The sequence below is a fragment of the Ornithorhynchus anatinus genome, chromosome 9 (genome assembly GCF_004115215.2).
Source record: "Ornithorhynchus anatinus isolate Pmale09 chromosome 9, mOrnAna1.pri.v4, whole genome shotgun sequence".
Classification (NCBI taxonomy): Eukaryota; Metazoa; Chordata; class Mammalia; order Monotremata; family Ornithorhynchidae; genus Ornithorhynchus; species Ornithorhynchus anatinus.
The window spans coordinates 44392376-44418751 of NC_041736.1; the positions used below are offsets into that span (position 1 = coordinate 44392376).

The window sequence follows — 26376 nt, forward strand, 5'->3', positions numbered from 1 at the left end:
AGAAGCCAGGAGTCCCTCCCCTGGAGAAACACTAGGAATGGCCAGATGCAGCCTCACTCTGGCATCACATTGTGTGCCACAATGCCAAGAAACATGAGCCACAGGAGATGGTTAGACATCGTGATTTAATAATAATGATGATAATTATGGTACTTGTTAAGCGCTTTCCATGTGCCAAGTACTGTTCTAAGCGCTGGGATAGGAGATAATCAGGTTGGACATTGTCCCTGTCTCACATAGGGCTCACAGGCTTAATCTCCATTTTACAGATGAGGGAACTGAGGCCCAGAGAAGTTAAGTGATTTGCCCAAGGTCACACAGCAGACAAGTGGCAGAACCAGAATGGGAACCCAGGTCCTTCTGACTCCCAGGTCCATGCTCTATCTACTGAGCCACTACATGTTGTATTGTGATAGCCAATTTGCAGCCCAACTTTAAATCAGTCTATATATATATATATATATATATATATGCATATGTATATATTGAATATATGAATACAATAGAAAACCAAGAAAAAACACCCATATTAGCCAATATCAAGTCTCCTAAAGAAACTCTGGGAATTTTAAGGAATACTTTTGTAGCAAAGCTGAGTTGCATCAGTGCAAATTTCAAGAGAGTTTCAAAATAATCAGTTTTCTCCATTATTGTCCCAAGTCTGATTTCTTTCAAATATAGTTGCAGAATATATAGTTACAGAATATATATACTAACAAGGAGAACTGCAAAGCTAAAACACATGGAGATTTTCCAGTATTTACCCTCAGTGAATCTACAGCTTTTGCAATTTTTTACAGTGATTTCTGAAACTCATTCTTCATTGGTTAAAATAATTTTCTCAAGAATACCCAAATCCCTAAAATCTTGGATAAATAGAAATGTACCATTTTTGAGGAAAACAACTAGATTATAAAATAAATTGTTAGCTCCTTGAAGGCAGAGATCTTGTCTACTAACTCTATTGTATTCTCCAAAGTGCCTAATTCAATGTTCTGTACAGAAGTCCTCAATAATTATTGTTTTGATTGATTGGAAACAATATATATTTCCAGTTTATGTGTCTAAAATAACTAAATGATGAAGACTAGTAGAACTGTCCTATAGTTTGAAGATAACGCTGTTTGACAGTGAGACTGCATCCATTATTAGTTTACTTTGGGAGAGAATGGCTTACAGACTTGCACAGAGGTAAAAATCAATAGGTCTAAGATCCAGTGTTTCAGAAAAGAAAAGAAGACAAAGACCAAATGACCCCAAATAATTGTATTTTTTTCCTTTTCCCAAATCTAGAATTAAAACTACTGATCTTTAATCTATGGAAAGGGTCTCCAAACAGCTGATGATCTTACCAAGCTAGAGGAATTATAGCCTTATAGAATATTTGACCATAAATCTATAAACTAACTACTACTTTCTCACCATTCATAGACCTTTGGGAAAGAACTCATTGTCTCTGAAGTATCTTATTTTAAAATGAGTGCTCTCACCCCAACATCCTTCCTTTTATTAAAGCTAAGAATATATTCAGTCATTTTCCATACCCTCCTCATTTTTTAAAGCTGAATATCTTACCATAATGAAAATTTTTACAATGGAAAATTAGTGCTATAATTACATTATATCACTGGCCTCTCCTTCCTTCTGCCCCATCTTCTCCACCCTCCTTTTCTCTGACTGCTTCCCTGCCATGAGAGCAATCAGGATATTTATAGTCCTTAGTGGTTCAAAGACCCAGTGGAGATTAGCCCCATCCCCTGAGAACTCACTTTAATACCCAGGTTCTCTCTTCCTTTCCCAAGCTCCCCGAGCTGAGACAAAACAAAGTCCAGAACCCATCAATGCTTAGTTTACAGTGAAAGAGCACGTAGAACTCAGGGGATTATGCAATTTTGCACTTCCAATCTGTAACGAATAAGAAGCCCAGAGGTGCTAGCAGGTCCCAGCACAAGTTAAACACTGGGGCTCGCCTTTGTTTTTCAGGTTCAGGTGTTTTGGGGGCATTGGGATCATGGGGGAGGAATCCAAAGCTGAGAGAATATAATGGATCTGGACACCTGAAAAGGCCAAAATGGATCTGTAATTTCCTTTAACCACAACTCTAAATTTGAGATTAAAACATACAGTTTACGGCAGATATAAAGACAGATGACAGGTCACTGACTTTAAGGCACTCCATCAACGCCCTCCCTCTTAGCCACTCTCTACTCACATTACATCCCAACTAACCCTCTTCTTTCCTCTCCAGATACCTCATTATGCCTTGTTCTCATCTCTCCCCATTTCTACCCCTTGCTCATGTCCTTTCTCCTGCCTGGAGCTCCCTCCCACCATCAAATCTACTAGACTACAGCTCTCCTCATTGTCAGAGCACTTATGAAAAGTCTATCTCCTCCAGAAGACTTTTTTGGATTAATTCTACTTTTCCCCAGGCCTTATACTCCCACCTACCACTTCGGTACTTCTGCTCCAACTCCCCCCTTGACACATTCACAGTCACCTTTCCCACTTCTATACCCACTGATTCACATACTCTCCTATTTAATCACTTACATATCCACATATGCATCTTTCTATTTTTTTCTTTCTCTGATCCGTAATTTATTTTTAATCTGTCTTCCCACCAAGGGAAATTGTCTTTTTCTTCATAGCATTTGTTAAAGCACTTACTATGTGCTAGGCACTGTTCTAAACACTGGGATAAGACACAAGATAATCAGATTAGACACAGTTCCTGACCCACATAGGGCTCACGTACGAATCTCCATTTTACAGATGAGGTAACTGAGAAAAAGAGAAGTTACGTGTCTTGCCCAAGGTCACTGAGCAGACAAGTTACAGAGGCAGAAACAGCACCCAGGTCCGTCTGACTCCTAGGCCCTGCTCTATCCATTTGGCCACAATTCTTCGATCCCTATTGTACTAGCCGAAATTCTTAGTACTGTTCTCTGTATACAATACGTGCTTAATAAACATTATTGATAGATTGAATGATTATGGTCAGGAAGAGAGCATGATTAATTACTGGAAGACTGAAGTTTCTTTGTATCAAAGAAACAATAAATACAATACATGTATTGTTTTTGAATTACAGTATCTAGATACAACCAGATAATTCAGGAATCGACTGACAGCTTTAAACTTGAATTTTCTCCCTTAATCATCTGAAGTGTTCGAACATATATAATTAGGGGACATAGATGGGAGGAAGGGTGGTCCACTGAATGAAGCACAGGAATGGGAGTGGGAGGATCTGGATTCTAAGCCCTGCTCTGCACTTTTCTGCTGTGTCACCTTGGGAAAATCACTTAAATGCTCTGGGATGCAGTTTTCTCATATGTAAAATGGGGATTATATATCTGTTCACTCCCTCCCCCTTGGACTGTGAGCCCCATAAAGGACAGAGAAAGTGTCCGACTTGATTACCTTGTTTACCGACTTGATTACCCCAGCCTTAGCACAGTGCTTGGCACAAAGTGCTTAATAAACACTATTCTGACAATGCCATTGACATAAGGTTGATGTTTAAATTAAAATCAGGACGACCTTTGTGATAAAGTTGTCCCTCATATACAAGATTTTTTTAACCTTTTGGAATAAGTAACCAACAATGCAGCTCTCCCCTAAGATGCTTCTTCAGTAATTCTGCTTCTCTTGCAGACTCAACTGATGAGTGTAATCACCATGATTAGTCATTTTTTCCTTGTAATTGAAACCGATTTAGTTCCTCTGAAAGCAAAAGCTGTAACCCAAAAAAAAAAAATCAAGCCTGCTTCCTTGTTTTCTTAGGCAAGTCTTCCCATTTAGCGAAACAACAAACAGCCTTGAGAATGGAGAGTCCTTTATATGCCTGTGGTATTGGCACCCTCCTGGCTAGATGTAACATTGCACTTACATATGATAAATCACAGAGCTGTGATACTCTAATCCAAGAACATCCTGTTGAGAGTCTCAGAATAAACTTAGGAGTTTAACTGTGGCCAGATGTGAAAGGCAGTCCTGTCAATGTTATACACAATTCCCAGTGTCTGTCCAAAATCAGTCTTTTTCTGGTAACGAACTTTAATTCTGGCTACACTTCTGCTAAAGGTTTTCCAACTACCATAATTCCAGCCTCTTTGGAACAGAATTTTATACAAATCAGCTTTAAGCCTCCCAAGAGTCCCCCGGGAAAGTGATGAATTTCTTAGTACAACCTCATAAACAGTGATTTAGACAGAAGGATTTGCTCAAAGTCACACCCAGGTATAAATGAATTTATGAAACTTATTTTTTCATAGAAAATCCACTTTGGAGACAAACACATGTGAGACCAATCTAATGTTAGGCAACCACAGAGACAGCACCAAAGGGAAAGAATTGTGCCTAGTGGATAAATACGATTGAATGAATGAATGATTAAATTAATGATTTTGAAGTAACAAACTACCAGTCCCACCTTCCAGCTCACCACTGGCTGACAGAAAGGCAGAAACTTAGACTTTTCGAACACCAGCTCAGTTTCTTTTAAATCCCCTTGCCTCAGGGCAATCCCCAGAACCCAGTGGATGAAAGGGGGCACAAAATAGAGCTGCTGGAACCTCCTGGCAGGATCTGTCGATCCGGAGAGACCCAGGAAGCAGGAAGCAGGCCTGTTTGTGTCCATTGAACCTAATGCTTTAGAGTGTGTGTGTGTGTGTGTGTGTGTGTGTGTGTGTGTTGCAATGAAAAAAACAAGTACCAAATCTTCTCAATAATGGTTGACGAATGAGGATATATTGGAACCAGAAAGGAACAGACATACTCTATCAATTATTTTCAGTCCATTAGGTTTTCCCCTTGTAGGTAGAGTCACCGATGCATTGACAGGAACAGGAATACAGTAGCCTAGTGTTTTGTTACCACAACTTAGTACAAGCCACTCAGTCATTCATTCAATCAAAAAGATTTATTATGCATCCATCGTGTTCTGAACTCAGTAGTATATTTTATGGAAAGGTAAAAAGGTAATAGAAGACCCTGTCCCTCCCCCAAGAACTTATAATCAAATATGGAAAAGAGAGGAGAGAGTTTTCTCTGGACCCTAAGCTCGCTGTGATGATGATGATGGTATTTGTTAAATGCTTACTATGTGCCAAGCACTGTTCTAAGTGCTGGGGTAATCAGGTAATCAGGTGGCCCCACATGGGGCTCACACTCTTAATCCTCATTTTATTAATGAAGTAACTGAGGCACAGAGAAGTTAAGTGGCTTTCCCAAGGTCGCACAGCAGACAAGTGGCAGAGCCGGGATTAGAACCCACATCATCTGACTCCCAAGCCCATACTCTTTCCACTAAGCCACGCTCCTTCTCTGGCAGGGACTTGTATCTACCAACTCTACTGCACTCGCCCACGAGTTTAGCAGAGTGTTCTATACAGAGTAAGAGTTAAAAAAAAATACCACTGATTGATTCAGTCACTCTGTCTCTTTCTCTAGGATCTGTCTTTACATGTCTCCATGTCAATTTTCCGTCCCTTCTCTCTGTCTCTCGTATCTGTTTCAGTCTTTGTAATTCTTTCTCTCTCTCCCCCTTTCCTTCTTTCTCTTCTGCCTTCACTCTTGAACTACCATCCTGCACTGCTCCAACTCTACCCACATGAAAATGGATAGTTCATTTCACCAATGTCATTTCCTCTCTTGCTTTACTTGATAACTGTGGGAGATTCCTAATAAATTAAGAAATAATACAGTACTAACTTGCAGCATTTTAAAACCACATATGTGATTCATCCACAGGAAGGAGTCTGATGTTCTTGCTGTAAAGCGTTTTCTTCCTAATTTGGGAGTTTATACAATTAAGGCAAGAGTGAACAAAAATTCTAAGCCTATATGAAAACAAGGTCAAGTTCTCTCCCCATTTTCTATTTCAAGCAAGCAAATAAGAATTTCAAATCGCTATTTTTTTCCAATTTTACACTAAATGAAAAAAAAACAATTAAGTCACTTTTAGAAGAAATACCACTTTACCACTAACCAGTTTTGGTGATAAATATCTATCCCAAAGAGGAAGTTTTGCTAAAAAGGGCAACTCGATTTCTGCTTTTTAACTACAGAAACAGTAGTGACTACTACACTAATACGCAAAGAGCATGCTTTAGCTAATTTTTAAATAAACAACTTGCCCACAGAATACTTCTATAAAATATTCTCATCTATCTAAATTTCTTGCATGATTTCTGTTACTGTTACAAAACTTTTGAAAACCAATAATACATATGAGTACATTTTATCTGCTGCTCACTGGGAAAGAAGAATAAACAAATAGTGCCATTCAAACTCAAGTCAAACCTACCCTGATTCTTACTGAGGGTCTTTGAGAAAATTTTTATTACATAGTCAGGCCTTAAATTTCAAGCTGGTCTCAAACTCACATTTGAAACGCTAGTTATCTACCATACCTTTTATTTCTCACCCAAGAAAAATTAAATTCACCAGTCACTGGGCTAAAAATTACTCAACCTTATAGCCAAAGAAAACACAGAATTGTCCTTAATCCTAGGTAATTTCTTCAATATAAAAATGATGTCAATAATAATAATATTTGCTAAGCACAATGTGTGAAGCACTGACCAAAGCACTGCATTAGATACAAAATAATCAAGTTGGTCACAGTCCCTGGCCCACATAGCATACACAGTTTAAGGGGGTCAGGGAATCTGAATAAATATCTGTGGACAGGAGCAAATTTTAAGGCATAAAAAAAGTATATCACCTGAATAGGCTAATATTATTTCATTTACTTTCTTGGATCCCAAGTCAATCTCAGGAAGCAGCATGGCTTAGTGGAAAAAGCAAGGGCTTGGGAGTCAGAGGTCGTGAGTTCTAATCCTGGCTCCACCACTTGTCTGCTGTGTGACCTTGGGAAAGCCACTTAACTTCTTTGTGCCTCAGTTACCTCATCTGTAAAATGGAGATTTAAGACTGTGAGCCCCATGTAGGACAAGCTGATTACCTTGTATCTACCCTAGTGCTTAGAACAGTGCTTGGCACATAGTGCTTAAATACCATAATCATTATTATTATTATTAATCTGTCCCATGGGGAGCAGGAAAGTGCACACCATCATTCCCATTTGGATGATGGCATATGCCAAGTGGACCCTGGTTTTCCAATTCTATTTCCTAAATGTAAAGTTAATTATTGGGTCTTGCCCACACAACTGCTGCCATAAGGAAAATCCCTGAGATTCAGTTTTAAATCTGGGCAGGGAGGAGAGAGGGAAACAACCATTTCTCCTCCCATCCTAGGTTTACCGCCAATTTAAGCCAACAGATGAGTATGACCTCATTTATTTTTCCCAATTAACCAATGATATTTAGTAGTGCTTACATAAGCATTGTAGAGTCAGGGATGGGGTGAATACAGTGCTTAAAGGGAACAGATCCAAGTGCATAGATGACGCTGAAAGGAGAGGGAGTAGGGGAAAGTAGGGATTAGTTGGGGAAGGCCTCTTGGAGGAGACGTGATTTTAGAGGAGAGAATGGTGATCAGTTGGCTCCGAAGGGAGAAGGAGATCCAAGATAGAGGGAGGACGTGAGCAAGGTGTTGGCACTGAGATAGACCAGATCTGAGCACTGTGCTCTGGCACAGTGAGAAGGTTAGCATTACATGAGGTAAATTAGCAGATTGGGGCATTACAGGAGGTAAATGAGCAGATTGGGTCCTGTTTTAAATACTTGGAAACTAGCAAGGTAAGGTGGGAGGGGGAGAGCTGATTGAATGCCTTAAAACCGAAGGGGAAAAGTTTCTGTTTGATGAGGAGGTGAATGGACAACCATTGGAGGCCCTGTTTGGTACCCAGGAATAATATTTACCCAAAGTTACAAAATAAAGAAGTCCCCATTGATGCTCAAACTTGATACAAACTAGATTGTGTTATGAAGATGCAGGCCTTGATCCTACTATGAACCACTTTTTTACATTTACAAATAGTAATGCTGGTTATATTCGCAAGTTCAGGTGGACAAATCATTATCAGAAGGAAGTCCCTCCATAAAAGAGAAAAATTCATGTGCTGAATTTATTATTTTATTCTGTAAAAGGTAGAGAAAAAATGGGGATAGCTCCACAGAGTCTTTATGGGCTACAATTTCAATGCAATTTTTACAATCTATGTAAAAGAAAACACAAACATTTTGCTGATCTAGGTACCCTAGACACATTTCAAATATGGGAAGACAAATAGCAAAGCTTTTTTTTTCCTTAATTTCATTGCATGTACTGAATAGGAGCCGATAGATCATAAAACCTCACTGGATTGTAAAGCCTTCATGGGCTAGAATTGTTTATTTTGATCACCTAAGACAGTGCTATCCTTACTTCAGTACTCAGTAAATGTTGATGATAGTAAAAATCAAATTTTTGTGGGCAGGAAAACTTTTTAATTTCCTGCAATACTTGTATATAATATAAATGACTCTGTTTTTCTTAGCAGTAGCATTAAAAGAAACCGCAGTAAGTAAACAAATCCAGGTTTTTAAGGAATTCAACAAATGCTAATCCATCTATAGAGTTGATGCTTGAGATGTTTATATAAATATTAAACCTAAAATCTCAAAATATGCTCCCAAATCAAATGAACTGTATTTCTCTGAAATCAAGTCAATCCTGGATATCTGATAATTCTTCAAAATCAGATGCTTCAAAATGAAAAGAAGTAATTCAAGCTCCCATTAACTCCCAGTTCTATCTGTCACTTGTTATCTGTCTTCTCTATGTCACCCTTTGGTCACCCCTTTCTTTACCTTACCCCTTTTCCTCTCTCAGTGACATTCTACATGTTTTTGTTACACTGAGACACAGAGGGAGACTGTGAGAGAAAAAGAAAGTAATGGTAAATATACATAGGGAGACGGACAAATATCAGGAATAAGAAAACGGCAGAACAAACACACTTGTGAAATCTAAATTGAAGTTTTCCTTTCTCTTTTCTCTTTCTGGTCTTTTCTCCAGTTCTAGAATCTTGTATGGCTAGAGGAATTTTCATGGAAATAATATTTAAAAAATTATGGTATTTATTAAGCACTTACTCTGTACCAGGCACTGTTCTATGCACTGGGGTGGATAAAAGCAAATCAGGTTAGACATAGTCCCCATTCCATGAGGGGCTCACACTCTCAATTCCCATTTTACAGATGAGGTGAACTGAAGCACAGAGAAGTGAAGTGACTTGCCCAAGGTCACACAGCAGACAAGGCGCAGAGCCGGGATTAGAATCCAGGTATTTCTGACTCCCAAGCCCGTGCTCTATCCACTACACCATGCTGCTTCTCTATGTGTAATATAGAATTACATATGTGCATAACGTGCTTTAGATAGCATATTATGAATTCTGCATATAAATAGAATTCTATTTGCTAGACTCTTAACTAAACTGGATAATAATAAGGCTAGTTCCATTCTAGCAAATAATACCTTATTAATTCATAAAAACTCAAGAGGAACTGCCTTATAAAGGGGTCTGGGGGATTATTTGCCAAAACACAGGCCCCAAGACAAATAGAAATTATTACTATCAATGGACATTTTACAATCCGCCAAGTGTGCCAGGATATAAAGAACCTACCTGAGATTTAGGAACTTAGTACAAGACTTGAATCCTTTCTTTTATTCCTGCCTTGACGCTCAATCACTCATAATCTTAGGTACCATCCCTTTGCCTCTAGTTTTCCATGAATTAACTCCTAACGGCACTTGACAGTGACTGCTTGGGCCGGTTCAGAACAGTTATTTAAATCTGGGTTGCCGCTTGGTCAATACTGGTTCTAGTAGAATGAAATCCCAGAGATATCTTGAGCAGTAGAAGTGAGAGTGCTCAGGGCATCCCAGCAGCTTACACGTTCTCGGTGTGCAATGCTGCAAAGGAGAATAATTTAAAACCCTTTCAAGTAACTGCTTTGCTTCAAAGTGATTATAACTCTGCCCTTTTGAAGAAGTTTCCCAAAAGGAATGCACAGATTGGAAGAGCACTGCATTTTTGCCATGAATAAATTCTTCCTTCTCTTACATTTCCCTTCCTTCCTCCATCGCCATACCTGCCCATGCTCCTTTCGGTACCAAAAACTTTCCCGGTAACAAATCTTTAGTATTTCTTGGGTTCTTCAAATTAGAATTTGCAGTAATTAGCCCATACAAAGAGATAGAGAACTGCTTACATGCCAGGGAAGCTGTATGGTCATTTCTCTCACTGTTCACTTCGAAAATTCAGAGTATTTTCAAATTCCACTGAGCAACAGTAAAGAGGACTTCACAGTGGTACCCCAGGTTTGAACACCCAGTCATAGATCACCAAAAATTGCTCTAGTAACTGTGATCCACTGTAAACTTTTCAATTCCAATTAAAGCAGAAAGTCAAAGAAAGATGGAGAAAAAGAGACAGGGAACATGTCTATCAATTCTGTTATATTTTACTCTCTTAAGCACTTAATAAAGTGTTCTCCACCCAGTAAGCGCTCAATAAATACCATTGATTGACTGTTTTAGAGCAGGAAAAGAACTTGGAACACATATGAAGACATTAAGAAATGGTTAGCATTCAGTAGCTGCTTGGAGAACACAAGTGTATCTGTTAGAGAATATGTTCCTTGGGAGTAGGAAACAACGCACACTTGGCTTCTGCTATACTCTCTTAACAGAACATTGCTCTGTGCACAGCAGGTGCATAATAAATACTGTAACTTGATTCCTTGTGTTCTGAAATAACCTTTAGTTTAACACAAGGTAATTACCTTTTTTTTAATTGGAACTTGGTAGATAGTTGTAGATTTCATGAAGGATTTTGGATTTATCAGAATCTATAACATTAACTGTGGGAGGAATGTTAGTCCCTGCTCAGTCTAATTTCTACCCCCGTATTCTCTCCCTGTACTTAGTACAGTGCTCTGCAGAATATGTGCTTAATAAATACTATTTGGCTCAGTGGAAAGAGCCCGGGCTTGGGAGTCAGAGGTCATGGGTTCGATCCCAGCTCTGCCACTTGTCAGCTGTGTGACCGTGGGCAAGTCACTTAACTTCTCTATGCCTCACTTACCTCATCTGTAAAATGGGGATTAACTGTGAGCCTCATTTGGGACAACGTGATTACCCTGTATCTACCTCAGTGCTTAGAACAGTGTTCTGCACAGAATAAGGACTTAACAAATACCAACATTAGTATTATAATTATTCAACTTTAGGGGAAATGACAACTGTAAACTTTCACTGCTCTGACAGTCTGCAAGGAAACCCCAGTAGAATATTTTCCGGTATTCTGATAATAATAATTATAATGGTAATATTTGCTAAGCGCTTCCTATACGCCAAGCACTCTACTAAGTGCTGGTGAAGATAATCAGTTTGGGCACAATGCCTGTCCCACATTGGACTCAGAGTGTAGGATGTGAGGGAGAAGAGGAAATTGAAACCCCGTTTTACAGATGAGGAAACTGCGGTATGATGAAGTTAAGTGACTTGACCAAGGTCACGCAGCAGGCAGGTTATAATCTAGGTCCTATGACTTCCAGGCCCACACTCTTTCCACCAAGCTAGGCTGCTTTTCTTAAAATGTGCATCTTAGTTTTTTCTCAGGTAAAGCTGGAACAGCCACAGTGGTTTCGGAGGATGTATATTATATCATGGGAAGTATTTTGTTTTTTGGACCCATAGTAATGACCAATTATGCTTTAGGCCTACACCTAATTATAGTTGATAGTAATACTAAAGATAGACTTTGTACATTAGGTTCGTAATTTCACAGCAACTTCCATAGAATATTTCCACACAAATTTAGCATTAAGTCTTGTAGTAGACCTAGCTTCCTGTCAAGCTATAGTTTCTTGCTGACAATATTGCTCTTTTGAAAAAGTACAGTACATTACTTGCCCATGATCAGTAGCAGCAGGAGCATCCAACCCAGCATCTCTAGTAAAAATATACAGGCACTTTGCCATTTCACAATTGAGAAAAAGCCTAATTTTCTATATAATTTCCTTCTAGAAAGCAATTTCACAACCGACTTCAAGATGGAACTTTCAGGAGCAGCTGAAAGCTGATGTTTTTACTTTGGCAACTATCAAAATTTCCAAATTACGTACATGCTTGATAACAAAACAAGCAACTCAACCAGGCTTTCAGGGAATATGATATTTAGTTACCTAGAAGACAAACGTACAACCTTAAATTCACTTCACTGGATAATATGTTTTGTACTCTAAAATGAGGAATAACGACTCTAAAATGAAGTGCCGGGGCTCTTCTGCTTATATTCTCCCATTTCCGACAGCGGGGTGGGAAGGTCGGAAGCAGCGGCAGCGCATAGACTTGGTTTCCCATTCCCCTAGAGTGCCGGGCTCCATCACCACCCTCCCTCCGTGCTTTCCTGGAGCCCCGCTCCTGGATAGGGGGGAAAATCACAAATGGCGGCGGCGGGAGAAAGTTGGGAAGGCTGTGGTTGGGGTAACTGCAAGTAATAGTGCTTTGCACATAGTAACAAATGCCATTATTATTATTATTATTATCTGGGGCTGCAGCTACGACAGCATTATTTGAGATTTGTGGTACTACTGAGCACAACTATACTTGACCTACCTGAGGCGTAATTTAACTTTGCTGCAAATCGTACAGTGGGTCTCTGTATACTCTGTATACACTGAATATGCACATGCCACTCACAGCAAAATCAGAGGCCTTCCACGAAGTGCAAGAATCCTGTTCTGCAAATCAGTCTTAGAATTCAACAATGCCGTCCCAGGAAAGTATTCAAAGAAGAGTGAGACCAGAGGTATTGCTATATTAAAAACTGAACCCTAAAATGGAGCCGTGACACAAGAATAGCAAGGAGCCAGAAGACACTATTAGTTTTACCTACCTTCAGTTTCACTGAATCAAACTATTTTAAAGAAATAGCGTAATTTCAATAATGAAACTACTACTCCGGTGCAAGAAGAATGTTGCAGTTCAAAAATCACATGCTGTGGCATTACTGTGCCTGTTCAACCAAGTCCAGTTATGAGCTCCCATTTCTACCAAGATGGAGACAGGAGCCAAGAAAAATACATGCACATCTTGGGCCCGCTTGCCGTGCTTCCACGTAGTTACTACGTTTGGTGCCATGGCAACTAGTTCCCAGTGCCCTCTGCATTCTACGGTTCTTCATTCTATCACTTCTGGACCTTCCAGCTTTCTGGCCTTAAGTCGTTCAGGAACAACTTCTAAGGAGGGAGACCACAAAAAAGGCATCTGTGGCTCTCAAACTCCCGAGGAGGAAGTGTGAGGTAGGCTAGGAAATGTCAAATATCAAATTTCTCATAATAATTTCGGGGTGTCTCTCATTTGCTTAACCTCAACAAAGTTAGGTATATTCTTTGCTTTTGTGAAAATGCTATTGCTCTCCAGGTCCGCCCTGGGTGAGCGGGTATGTCTTTTAGGAATGAGAAATAATGATGAGCTAATGAAAGAAAGAAATCCAAATAAGTGGGAAATTCTGTTACAGGCAGTCCCAAGACATAGCACAAGTGGTTCCTGAATGATGATGATAATAATAGTAATAATTATAGCAATATTATCATTGTCTTGTATCTGCCCCAGTGCTTCATATGGGGCTTTGACATATAATAAGGAATTAACATATACCTGCTTTGAGATAAGTACAAGGCAATTAGAGTGGACAAATACCTGCTCACATGGACTAACAACTTAAGAGGTAGGGAGAGTAGGTATTTTATAGAGAAGGAAATTGACTCTATAAACAGTGATACTAAACAAATATACCCATACATATAGAAGTGTACTTAAGGAGAGGAACAAATAAGAAGGATAAACAAAACAGTGAATAATCTTCACAACAGCTTACATTCATCTCCAGAAACACAAATTCAGGTCACAATGCCATGCTGATTATGTGGCAGCACAAATAATTCTAACTCTTAGCACTCCCTTGGACTCAGCCTAGCCCAGGGTGAAACCAGCTGGCGAGACTGAGAAGGAGCCACCGCATACATTGGGCATGGGTGGGGAAGTTCCTGAAGTGGGGAATGGGAAGAATTCCCAGAACACATTGGGCAAAAGGCAGGGGAATCCCTGAAGCATGCATGGCATTCAGGAAGGGAAATTCCATAAAGCACTACTTATGGGGATTCCAGTTGGGAAGTCAGAAGAGCTTCTCAGAATATCAATCAACGGTACTTATTGAATGTGTACTGTGCAGAGCACCGTCCCAAGAGCTTGGAAGAGTATAATAAAAGAGAGTCGACAATGCATTCCCTACCCACAAGGAGCTTCCAGTCCAGAGGGGGGAAAAAGACATTAATAGGGTGAAAAGGGAATTATGGAAAGAAGAAGAAACTCTCCTCAACCCAGAAAAATGATTTCCAATGTTAAGGTCTTCAAGGATAACTGAAAAGAGGAGAAAAAATAGTAATCCACAAATGCACCCAGAGACTCTAGAGAGTGTGTTTATTGCACCAAAATTGTTAGTTTCCATGAGGACTAGAGGATGATATGGGTAAAATATAGAAGTGAAGGGTGTTTTTTCACTTTAACATCACACCACCTACCTTTTCCCGGAACAACTATAATCAGCATGGCCTAGTGGAAAGAGAATGAGTTTGGAAGTCAGAGAACCTGGGTTCTAATCCTAGCTCTGCCATTTGCCTACTGTATGACCTTGAACAAGTCATTTAACTTCTCTAGGCCTCAATTTCCTCACCTATAAAACAGGGATTAAATACCCGTTCTCCCTCCTTCTTAGACCTAGAGCACCAGGTGGGATGAGGACTGTTTCCAACCTGATTATCTTCTATCCAGCCCAAAGCTTAGTATAGTGTTGACACATAACTGCTTAACAAATATCATTGTTCTTATGATTTAATATTCTGTTTCATATGTGTTATTTGAAATATGACTATTCTTTAAGCATGGCACCTTCATCTTAGGAGATCACATGTTTGCAAATTTGAACACGAGTAGTATCGTGGACATGTTAATTTACACAGTGCAAAATATGAACCGACCTGTTAAAATGGATTTTATATTAATCAGGGTTAGTCCACTGCAATTTAAATTATAAAGTTCATTTTCTTTTAATTTCAAATATCATTAAAGGTGGTATATACTACATAAATTAGAAATGGAAAGACTGTTTAAACTATTAGTTCATTTCTCTGGTTTTGGTAGGTTGTTTTTTTTTTTGGTTTTACATTCTGGTTTTAATTGGGGTTACTTTCCTTGTAAGATTATTCCACGGAGTAATATATCTGTCAAGAAGTTTTCTCCCTGACTTTCAACCTAAATTTTCCCTAACGTCATCCCATTACTCTTTTATATCCCCATGTCCCACACTAATTAGTGATTTTTTTTATTAGAGTTTGCATCTTTCAGATAGAAAGATAGATTCTCACAAAAGAAAAAAAATATGATCCTGGTTCTTTGAACTTACATAGTATCTGTGGGTTGTACTCTAAACTGAAACGAAGATATCACGTGTACTGTATTCTCCACCATCAGACCCCTTTTACCAAGAAACCACTGAGAAATTGATCCAAATCCTGAATACTGACTGCCATTTAATGGCATTAGCTGCTCTTTCCTGGTTTGCCTCTTCCTGGCAGGCCACATCTCCCTAGCCCAGCCGCGGAGCCAAAAAATTGCACCTTGAGTAAACGGCTCAGTTTACCGATAGTTTATTAAAGGCCGCTGGCTAGGGAAATTGGATTCATCCTATGTATTTCCTCATCACTGTCTTTAATAAGGTATCAGGTAAACTGAGCTGTTAATTCAAGGCCCATTTTCTACCTCCCTGCATATCAAGTTAACAAGGCTTTACTGTAATTATACTATCTGTTTATTGAGATACATGAATGAGATATTGACTACTAAATAGGAGAGTGACAATTACTTGAGAAGGAGTTGAGTTTGAGGAGTACTACTCGTTAGTGCCAATCCATCATCACATAAATAAGCAGACCAACTATGGCTACCAGTTCTTTTTCGTTCTATTTTTAACCAAAATTATTTTGAAGGGGTCTATATAGGCTTAGCAACCTGGTCTAGGGGAAAGGACATAGATCTGAGAGTCAGAGAGTCAGAGTTCGGAACCCAGCTCTACCACTTGCCTGCTGGATGACCTTGACCGAGTTGCTTAACTTCTCAGTGCTTCAGCTTCTTCATATGTAAAAAGGGGAATAAATACCTGATCTACGTCGTCTTTAAACTGGGATCCCCATGTGGGTCAGGGGATATGACCAACCTGATTTTTCTTACATCTGGCCCAGCTCTTATTAGAGAAGGAGCATGGCTCAGTGGAAAGAGCATGGGCTTTGGAATCGGAGGTCATGGGTTCAAATCCCGGCTCTGCCACTTGTCAGCTGTGTGACTATGGGCAAGTCACTTAACTTCTCTGTGCCTCAGTTACCTCATCTGTAAAATGGGGATTAAGACTGTGAGTCCCACGTGGGCCAATCTGATTCCCCTGTGTCTATCCCAACACTTAGAACAGTGCTCTGCACATAGTAAGCGCTTAACAAATACCAACATTATTATTATTATTATTATTATTATTAAGTGCTTAACAAAATACATATTAGGTGTATTTTATTGTGGTTGGGGTAAATACCAGGCAAGGGAGAAAGGCTACACCAGAAAAAGCTTTAAAACATGAATTTAATCCTTAACTCTATACTTAGACTTGGACACATATCCTGCCCATGAGTAATACCAAAAGGATTAATTTCCCTTCATATTCTCTCCGAGCTCGTCCAATATAAAGGAGCCGATTTGCTCTGTTCCAGTCCTTTTCTCTGTTTGGAATTCAGGAAGCTTTCAGCCATGGAAATAGTATTGTCTAATGGAAAGAGCATAGGCCTGGAGTCAGAGGACAGGTTTTAAACCCGGCTTTGCCCTTCTGCTGTGTGACCTTGGGCAAGTCACTTAGCTTCTCTGTGGCTCAGGTTCCTCATCTCTAAAATGTACTCCATCCTGCTGAGACTGTGAACCCCATGGGGGACAAGGGCTACGTTCAACCTGATTATCTTCTATCTACCCCAGTGCTTAATCCAGCTTTTGGCACTTTATAAGTGCTTAACAAGTATCATTAAAAAGAAAAAAGAAAAGATTAAACACAATCTCCTTCTGTTTTCTTCTAGGCTCAGTTATCTAAGCATAATTTTCCCCTTCTGATACTATTTTCTATGGGGTAGTGGCTATACTCTTTACCCAGGCAAGACAAATCCACGGGCACTGCCCTTAAAATGGGGTAAGCTTTACTCACTTTCTGTGGTCAAATTTGGCACTAAAAGGTAGTTTCAGCTAGGAAGAAATGTATCCAAAAACAACAGTCATCTCTCCAGCTGGGAAGCGTCTATGATTTTCACAATTACAGAGGCAAATCCAGGCTTAGAAGAGCCTGAATGAATTAAGGATGTGTTGACAACTTTCTTAATAGGAACACCAACGTAATTTTGAAAGGCTTGTCCAAGAAGATAACTCAGAGGGAAAAGGAGAAAGAGAAAAAGGATTAGAGCTCCAAATAAGCAAATGGACTACCTTCATGATAGAAAAAGAAACATTTCAAAATCAAAGCATTACTCCTTTTAAAGAAGCACAACCTGTACAGACCAGCCATAGACTTATATAAGTAAAATGTGCAAATTCTGTAGACTTTCGTATTTCTAGCTATAAAAATGTGAAAATGTTGGTAATCAGGAAATATTTTATTGCATTATGAAAACACTTTGGAACTCCTATTTTTACTCTCAAAATTGAGAATCAAAATATTACAGTCTGACATTTTGCATTCTCACATGGTTTAATATTAAGAAAATAGCAAATTTCTGACTAGATCAAAAATGATTTCAGAAGCAACTGTGTGTGTGTGGAGGTGTGTATGTGTGTGTGTGTATGTATAATCTGGACTATATGAATTGTTGTTACTTTCCAAACAAAATTAGAATAAAGGAAGCTATAATTTTCTTTATTTTCTAAAAATACACATCAATACACAGTTAATGAAAATATTTTGGACTGGTCAGGGAAAACATTTATGTAATTTCCTTAAGGAACAGGAATATCCACCAACAGGAATTTCATCATAGGTTAGAATTAGGAGTGTCATGCTGAATGCTTTTAACACCACAAGCTATAGATAGAAAGGCACTAATCCAAAAAAACCCTTTAAACTGACAAGATGAAAACTGCATATTATCCACAAGATTCTTCCTAAAGTTTTACTTACAAATTCTAATTTTAAACATCTACCATAAAAATAAATTGAACTTACTATACTCATTCAAAGGGCATATTTTCTAAATTACTGAAATGATTTGATAATTTTGCTTGAAGAGAATGTTATTTTTCATGTAAAATTTTTACTGACAGACATCATAAAAAAGAAATGTCATGAAAACAAATGTTTTAGGTGAAATAAAATAAACTATTTCACAAGGATGTTATTAGTTACCTCTTATCCACTGATCTCAGCTGGAAAAAGAGCCCTGAAATGGATAGTCACGCTCAATAACTTATTTTAGAAGGAATAGCCCATGATAATAAAGGGCATATAGAGATAATATGGGGCCTATAGATTTTTAGTTACACCCTCAGTCACAGAAAATTGTAGGCAGTTAAAGAGTAAATCACAATTCCTGTATATTATGCACCAGTTCATCACTCACACCAAACACAGGGAGACTGTATATATTTCACATGTTTATTTCCAAATTTAAAATCCCTGTAAAATGTTCCATCTTCCAATATCTTTTAGGTGCTTCATTTGGTTACTGCAATCTGCTTCTGGTTGACCTGTACCTTAGCCAAATTAATTTACAATGATTGGCAGTAGTTTCCATTTACAAAAAAGGAACACAATGTTCACGACAAGTCCTAACACAGCAGCACAAATCCCCCAAATCTTGATTATGCAGAGCTGAAGAAGGCTTCTGTGGCAGTTTAATATGTTTGGAGACTAGCCTGCTATTCTCAATGGCTATTAGCAATGTGTTTGGGACCCTATATGTTATTACGCCAACACACAAATTGTTGGATAATCGTTGGCACTAGGATGTGGTATTTCAACGATGATGTTGATATTTATCTATCACGGTAAAGGCTGCTAGGGGAACAAATGGCCTGAGAAGAAAGCAAAGAAAAAAGGAAACAAGAATATAAGGGAAAAGACAAAGCTCAGTGCGATAATTAAAATCAATATTACAGGGAAAATGAGTTACCATAGTCTCTTTCTGAAAATGTTTTGTTTTAATTGTTGGCACTTCAATGGCCAAAGGGAACACGTACAAGGCAACATGAGCATTACTTTCCTCCCTCCCCGCTGGCATTTCAGTAGTTCCAAGCTGACGCATCCCAGTGCAAAATATAATGCCTTCGCAGCTCCTTTTCCTCTGTCTTCACGCATGCTCCCATCTCTTCTACCCATCTCTTTCACATGCACCATCCAGCTATCGCCACATTTTCCACCTCTCAATCCTGTCCAGATTCTTCAAATGGGTTGTTTATACCTGCTATCTCCATCTTCTCTCATCCAATTCCTTTCTCGATCCTCTACACCTACTTTTCATTTCCTTCACTCTATTGAGACGAAAGCAGCACGATGTAGTGGACAGAGCACGGACCTGGGAGTCAGAAGGTCATAGGTCCTAATCCCGGCTACACCACTAGTCGGCTGTGTGACCTTGAGCAAGTCAATTCACTTCTCTGTGCCTCAGTTATCTCATCTGTAAAATGGGGATTAAGACTGGGAGCTCCACCCTGGACAGGGACTGTGTCCAACCTGATTTGCTTGTATCCACTCAGCGATCAGTACAGTGCTTGACACATGGAAAGCACTTAACAAATACCATTATCATTCCCTTCAAGATCACAAATGACCTTCTTCTTGCCAAAGGTTATGGAATTTACTCTGTCCTCGATTTCTCTGTGGTCGTTGACACCATGACCCATTTCCTTCTCCTTGGAACACTAACTTGATTTTGCTGTCACAGTTCTTCCCTGGATTTCATTTGACCTCTCTGGCCTATCCAACTCAATCTACTTCTCTGGCTCTTACTCTCCTTCACTGTTTCAGGTCCCATTCTGATCTCGATTGACACTCGCTCCCCTGGGGAGCTAATCCACTTCCAGAGCTAATCCACTTCCCTGACTTCCCTGGTGACTTCTATACAGATGACTCCCAAATCTACTTCCAAGTCTTAAATCATCAACCTCTCTACAAGCTTCTGTTTGCTCCTGCCTCTAGGACATCTCTACATGGCTGCTTACACTCAATTAAAGCCCAATATATCCCAAACTGAACTAATTGGGTAGTTCAACACATTACATTCAGTAGGCTCTCAATAAATACCACTGTGGTTACTACTTTGGGACTCATCTTTTAGCTAAAATCATTAATTTTTTTGTTCATTACCTTTTATAGATCATCCTAGATTAATTTCCTTTCTAGGTTGTTGGGTATTTTTTAAAGAAACTTAGTCCTACATCATTTTTATTCGCTTCTTCACTGATTTGGCCCAATTTCTGTTTTTTGGCTTTCAAATCTGCCTTCACATTTTGTAGAGTTCTAGGTTTAACAAATTTAAGCAGCTTCTTCTCCCTCATTGCTATAGTTTGTTCTTGTGCCTGCAGGCCTGAATTTGTTAAGAACATCCAGATTTCCTGTACTTAGGAAAGTACAGTTCTGTTTCTTAGGAAAGAAACCATGGGGGAAAATAGCCTATTAGAGTTCTAATGCAGTCAAAATTTCCTTTCTAAAGATCATTTTAGTACTCATGCTTACTTGGCTCTTCTCTTCTCTTGGGATCTTCACAGCTGGGCTCTCATATTTGGAGACTGAGGTTTGGGGAAAGGCCATTCTTATCAGAAATTCCTTCTCTCCCCTCAAGAAAGTACCAGACAGAAGTAAAAACTCAGCTGAATTACTCATGCTGAAAATAAAGAGATTTATTTTGCCACATCATAAAGAGGCTCTAGAGGGTGGAGTTTTCCAATGGGAACTTCAAAGCACCACTGGATTGGTTATGATTTCACTCATTTATTCATTCAATCGTATTTATTGAGCTATTACTATGTGCAGAGCACTGTACCATTTATGGTTCAGTGTTTGGCACACCGTAAGAGCTTAACAAATATCATTATTATTATTAAATGTGATCTATAAAAAAGTAACAATTTTGAATATTACACTATCTTTTACTCTACATATTGATTTAAGAGTACTAAGGCTCTAAGTTCCTTGTAAGTACGGAACGTGCCTATCAATTCTGTTGTGATGTACTCTTAGTATAGTGCTCTGAACACAATAAATGCTCAATAAATACCACTGATGATGATTATTATCTATGCTTCAAAAAGAGGACCTTTCTGAAGGCCACTTTTGGTGTGGTCCCAGACATGGGATGTACTATAGTTTGCTTCCAAAAAGTTTAAAATCAGACTATTTCCAAATATTATTGCTTATTTCTGAAAAGTTTCCTGTTCTGCGTTTCTACTGAAGGCCTGATGGTAGCATAAAAAAGTAACATAAGGCAGAGGTTGCTGGGGTCAGAGGAATGACAAACTATTTTTCATGTATTTTGAGATTTGGCAGTAGCAAAAGCACACAGCCTCAAGCATTTTAATAACCTTATTTGCAAAAGAATTCCAATCTGTTTCCAATTCATTTACACCTAGCTCATCAGAATGTTGTTCTGAAATGACTTTCCTTTGAAAAAAACTCTTTTTCTAAATTCCCTCTAAGCAAAGGAACATAGCATTCTACTACGTACTAGAATCAATAATGTGAACAACTTTCACAATAACCATAACTTGGATACGGTGATTTAAATTACCCCAGACTCCTACTTATTTTTGAATTAGCAATTTGGCCATTTCAAAACAAATTTAATTCATTAAAAATAAAATGTACTTTTATCTATCAGAACATCAAAAGGTAAATTAGTACATTCTACATAACATCACATCATAAATGAGCTAATTATATTAAGAAAAAATATGGTTCTAGTTGTGAAGATAAACAGTCCAATGACTCTAAATGATAATCAACATATGGTTAAAACAAATTGAAATAGTTATTTCCTGTTCATTTGTCTACAAAAATCTCCAAGTAATTTTCCCTAATGGAAAAGATGATAAAATCATATGAAAAATTACTGCAAAACTGTAGGGCTCTTTCACATGAAGAAATTTTAGGAAGTGTAGAAACACCCACACAACCATTTTTGTTCTAAAAAAGTAATTTTGCTAAAACAACAGAAGCCCTTTCATGTGATTAATAAAAAAAAACACATTTATAGTTCAGCATTTTCCTGCAGTATTTTTAGGAAAGCATACAGCTGAATGTCTGTAAGAGAACCAGAAAGCAAAACTAGTAATAATAATCTCTGTTGTACTCTCCAAAGCAATTAGTGCAATGCTCAGCACAGAGTAATGATAACAATCCTATCAATGTTATCTAATGAGAACTTTACTGTTTGCCAAGTGCTAAGATATCTACACAATCTATAATCAGATTGGACACAGTCCCGGTCCTATACGGGACTCAGTGTCTAACAAAGAAGGAGAACTGGCATTTTATCACCTCTTTATAGATAAGAAAATCGAGGTACAAGAAATGAAGTAATTTGCCCAAGGTCACACAGTAGGTAAGTAGTGAAGTCAGGGCTAGAACCCAGGTCTCCTGATTGCCCAGTCCTCTGCTAATAAAAGTAAGGATATTTTCCACAATCAAAATTGCAATGAAACATTAAGCAACTGCAAGAACAGATGATTATTTGTATTTTTTCATTATAATTTACAAGAATTCTGATTTTTCTCATTCATTCATTCCATCAATCGCATTTACTGAAGGGTTCCTGAGTGCTGAGCACTGTATTAAATACTTGGAAGAGTACAATAAACAGAAACATTCCCTGCCCACAACAAGTTTATAGTCTAGGTGGCAGAGATAGACATTAATATAAAAAAATTGCAGATATGTACATAAATGTTTTTTCTTTCCTTTTATTTTTTTTAACACTATGCCTGAGACCCAGTGGAGGATTTGATCTCTAGGAGAAGCGTGGATAAGTAATAGTATGGGGGAAAGAATGGAGAATCCTGAAAGATTATCAGGAAATACAAAGCTCCAGTGGTCTTCATGATCATAATGACAATTACGTATTGTTTATTGAGCTTTCTGCCAGATTCTGTGCTAAGAGCTGGGATGCATACAAGGTGTTCAGATTGGACATAGTCCATGGCTCAAATGGGGAATTACGGTTTTAAGAAGTAGGGGGATAAGGAAACTAAAGCCCAAGAGTTTACATAACTGACCACTGATCACACTGTAGAAATGGAATTAAAGCCCACGTTACCTAATTCCCAGTCCCTCGCTCTTATCCCAAATAGATAAAAAAACACTGGCCATTGTTGCTTGAGTTGGACAAAGACTTGGTATGAATTTTCATTCTGAGTCCTGATAGGGGAAGTATTTGAGCTATTTCTAGAGAAGGGAGGAAAGGAGGAAGCTGACTGAGGGCTTACCTCATCCAGTACTGGGCAATTCAGAGTGGGTTCCACTCCATGCTCCTTTTGCTATGGAGAATCCCATTTTCCCTATCCCCAAACTCTTCACCCCTTTCAACCTCTCCAGATAAAGAGCATTTCAAGTATATGAAAAGTACATGCTCATTTCCATTGGCATCACATAGTCAACTAGTTTACTTGCAGGCCAAGTTTCCCTAGTTTATTTTGGGACAACTGCCACGTTTGATACTGGATTATGTCAAGGTGAGGGCCCTGCTGTATCCGCTGATTAAGAAATAACACAGGATTTCTGTGAGCACAGGATCTAGCCACTGTCCTTGTCACCTGCTTCTTAATATGTGCCGTTGGCCACATGGAAACAAAAGAAATAGTAAAGAATCAGAACAATCCAACACTACTGGACAAAACTTTTGACTGTACTTTCACCCAAATGAAACACCATCATCAGTAACCGCAAAGGAGGGATCTGTACATTTACAAATATATACCGTCTGAGGGATTACTATTATATTAATAGTATAATTAATAGTAATAATACGGTAACAAATGTAATCAAAATAGTATTTGTCAAGGACTTACTATGTGCCTGGGAACGAACTAAGTACTGCGGTAGATACAAGATGATCAGGTCAGAGACTGTCTCTTTACCACAACGGGCTATCTCAGTGGAAAGAGCACGGGCTTGGGAGTCAGAAGTCATGGGTTCGAATCCCGGCTCCGCCACTTATCAGCTGTGTGACTGTGGGCAAGTCACTTAACTTCTCTGTGCCTCAGTTCCCTCGTCTGTAAGATGGGGATTAAGACTGTGAGCCTCACGTGGGACAACGTGATAGCCTGTATCTACCCCAGCACTTAGAACAGTGCTCTGCACATAGTAAGCACTTAACAAATACCAACATTAAAAGTCTAAAGAGGAGGGAGAAATGCCCATTTGACAGATGAGGAAACCAAGCCACAGAGAAGTTAAGTGATTATTCAAGGTCACACAGCAGGCAAATGGCAGAGCCAAAATTAGAACCCAGGTCCTCTGACTCCCAGGCCCATCCTCTTTTCTGTGTCTGTGTTAGAAAATGGGAATAATATAATATAGTTTTAAAAATGTGTTTTCCAACACATGAGTGAATTTCTGAAATTATGTCTTTTTTAGAACCCAGAATTCCATGAAATCTACTGACCTGCCCTGGACCTTTATAAAAACAACCAAACAGGACTATCAAAACAACATATATAGGTCTACCATATTACTATTTTAAAAGGATAATACATGCATATTTCTGCAGAGTATCCTTTCAAGGAAAATTTCTACCCACCAAATGTTGTACATATAATGACTACTTTAAAGAAAACTCTAGCTTGAGAGCAATAAAAATGTATTATCCTTATTCTGGAATTTCTGGCCAAATTTTGGATGAGATGCATTCAGTTTTGGCATTGTAGAAGATACCACCAAAAAGAAATTTTTTTTAACTGGAAAATAAATGTGTCATGAGAAAGGTATCTCTCGATTATTCGGTTTTTGAAATATTTTGCCCCCTGTTTTTCCACTTTCTCCACCTGCCTGACTCTGGTCTACTTAACTGATAAAACCACCTTCTCTAGAGAACATACAGGGGAAAACCCATGGAGGTGAAATTTAAATGGTCCAATTTTCTACTGCTTAGAAGGTCTGGTGAAAGGTTGGGTCAGGTTAGAAGTTGAAACTATTGGCTAAGAGTTAGGGTTAGGATGTTTTGGAAGTATTTGTGGAATTCAGTTTTCTATTCTCCCCTCTAATCCAGACCCTTTCTGTGTATAACTGAAAACCGTCTATAGGTTCGACTAATAAGTCAGAAGAATTATGAGGATGCTAACAAAAAGGGCTTGTCAGATAAATTGTAAAATGGAGCAAATCTGTTTTTTCAATTCTACTGCACCAATCTGCTGTGACACAATTTTCATCCCCCTTTCCTAAAGATACTGCAAGCTACACTTGAGTGCTTGTGATTGCAGGTAATATTTAAGCCTATCTTCTTACCAGCACCTACATCCAAGTGTTAAATTAATATTCAAGTTGTGATTGAAAAATACTTTCCAGTTATTCTGTGTGAACTGGTGCATGCCAAAATGCCGGATAATATCAATACGATGTTCAAGCTGTCATAAAAGTCAGCACTGAATAGTAATGTATTAATATATGTTTTGGAATAAACATCTGTTTTGGGAAGACATGAGCACTTAATATTCTTCTGAAAAGAGAATGGATGTTATCCAAAGAGAAATATTTGCATACGTTGCTGTGTTTGTCTTGAACGTGCCAACAAGACAGGGAAAGGGAATGGGCGAAAGAACTAACAATCCACGGTTATTCCAGATCAGAAATGTATCTGTATTGGCAGTATTTGTAATTTAAATACATGTCAAATTTGAAAAGACCATTTTGCATTTTTAAAGTTGAAATGTTCAAATGCATGCTTCGGTCATTCCTTTGGTCATATCAGCTTTAAACAATTTTACTTAGCCACTTAGTCTAATGACTTAGTGTCTCGTTTTTGGTTTGGTTTTGCTCAAGAGCTGGTAGAGGGAATTGCAAAACTTCAACTATTGTTTCTGATAGAAAAACTGGTGGACCAACTAAAAGAGTCAAGGTACATAAACTAAATAAAATAAATCCTAAAACAACAGCATGAAAGCTAACTTCCTGTCCGAATAAATATGTGTTTTTCATCGGATCTTGGGGGCCCATTTTCAAGCCTAGGACAGAAAGAGAAGTTTCAAGGCAAAGGCTTTGCTCATCAAGTCACACCAAAAGAGTTCTAATCTTGCACCCATAATAATTAAATCTCATAGTTGTCAGTGAAGAGGTCCTTTTGC

At 38.6% G+C, this 26376-nt stretch overlaps 1 protein-coding gene and 1 long non-coding RNA gene across 7 annotated transcripts in view; one reads left to right on the forward strand and one right to left on the reverse strand.

Annotated features, from left to right (window-relative positions):
- Positions 1–26376, reverse strand: part of MACROD2 (mono-ADP ribosylhydrolase 2) — a 1182461-nt gene that overhangs the window by 1025902 nt on the left and 130183 nt on the right. The window lies entirely within an intron of this gene.
- LOC120638606 lies at positions 13181–24908 on the forward strand. The gene is made up of 2 exons (XR_005660341.1): positions 13181–13271; positions 24674–24908. It is a non-coding gene; the product is annotated as an uncharacterized LOC120638606 (long non-coding RNA).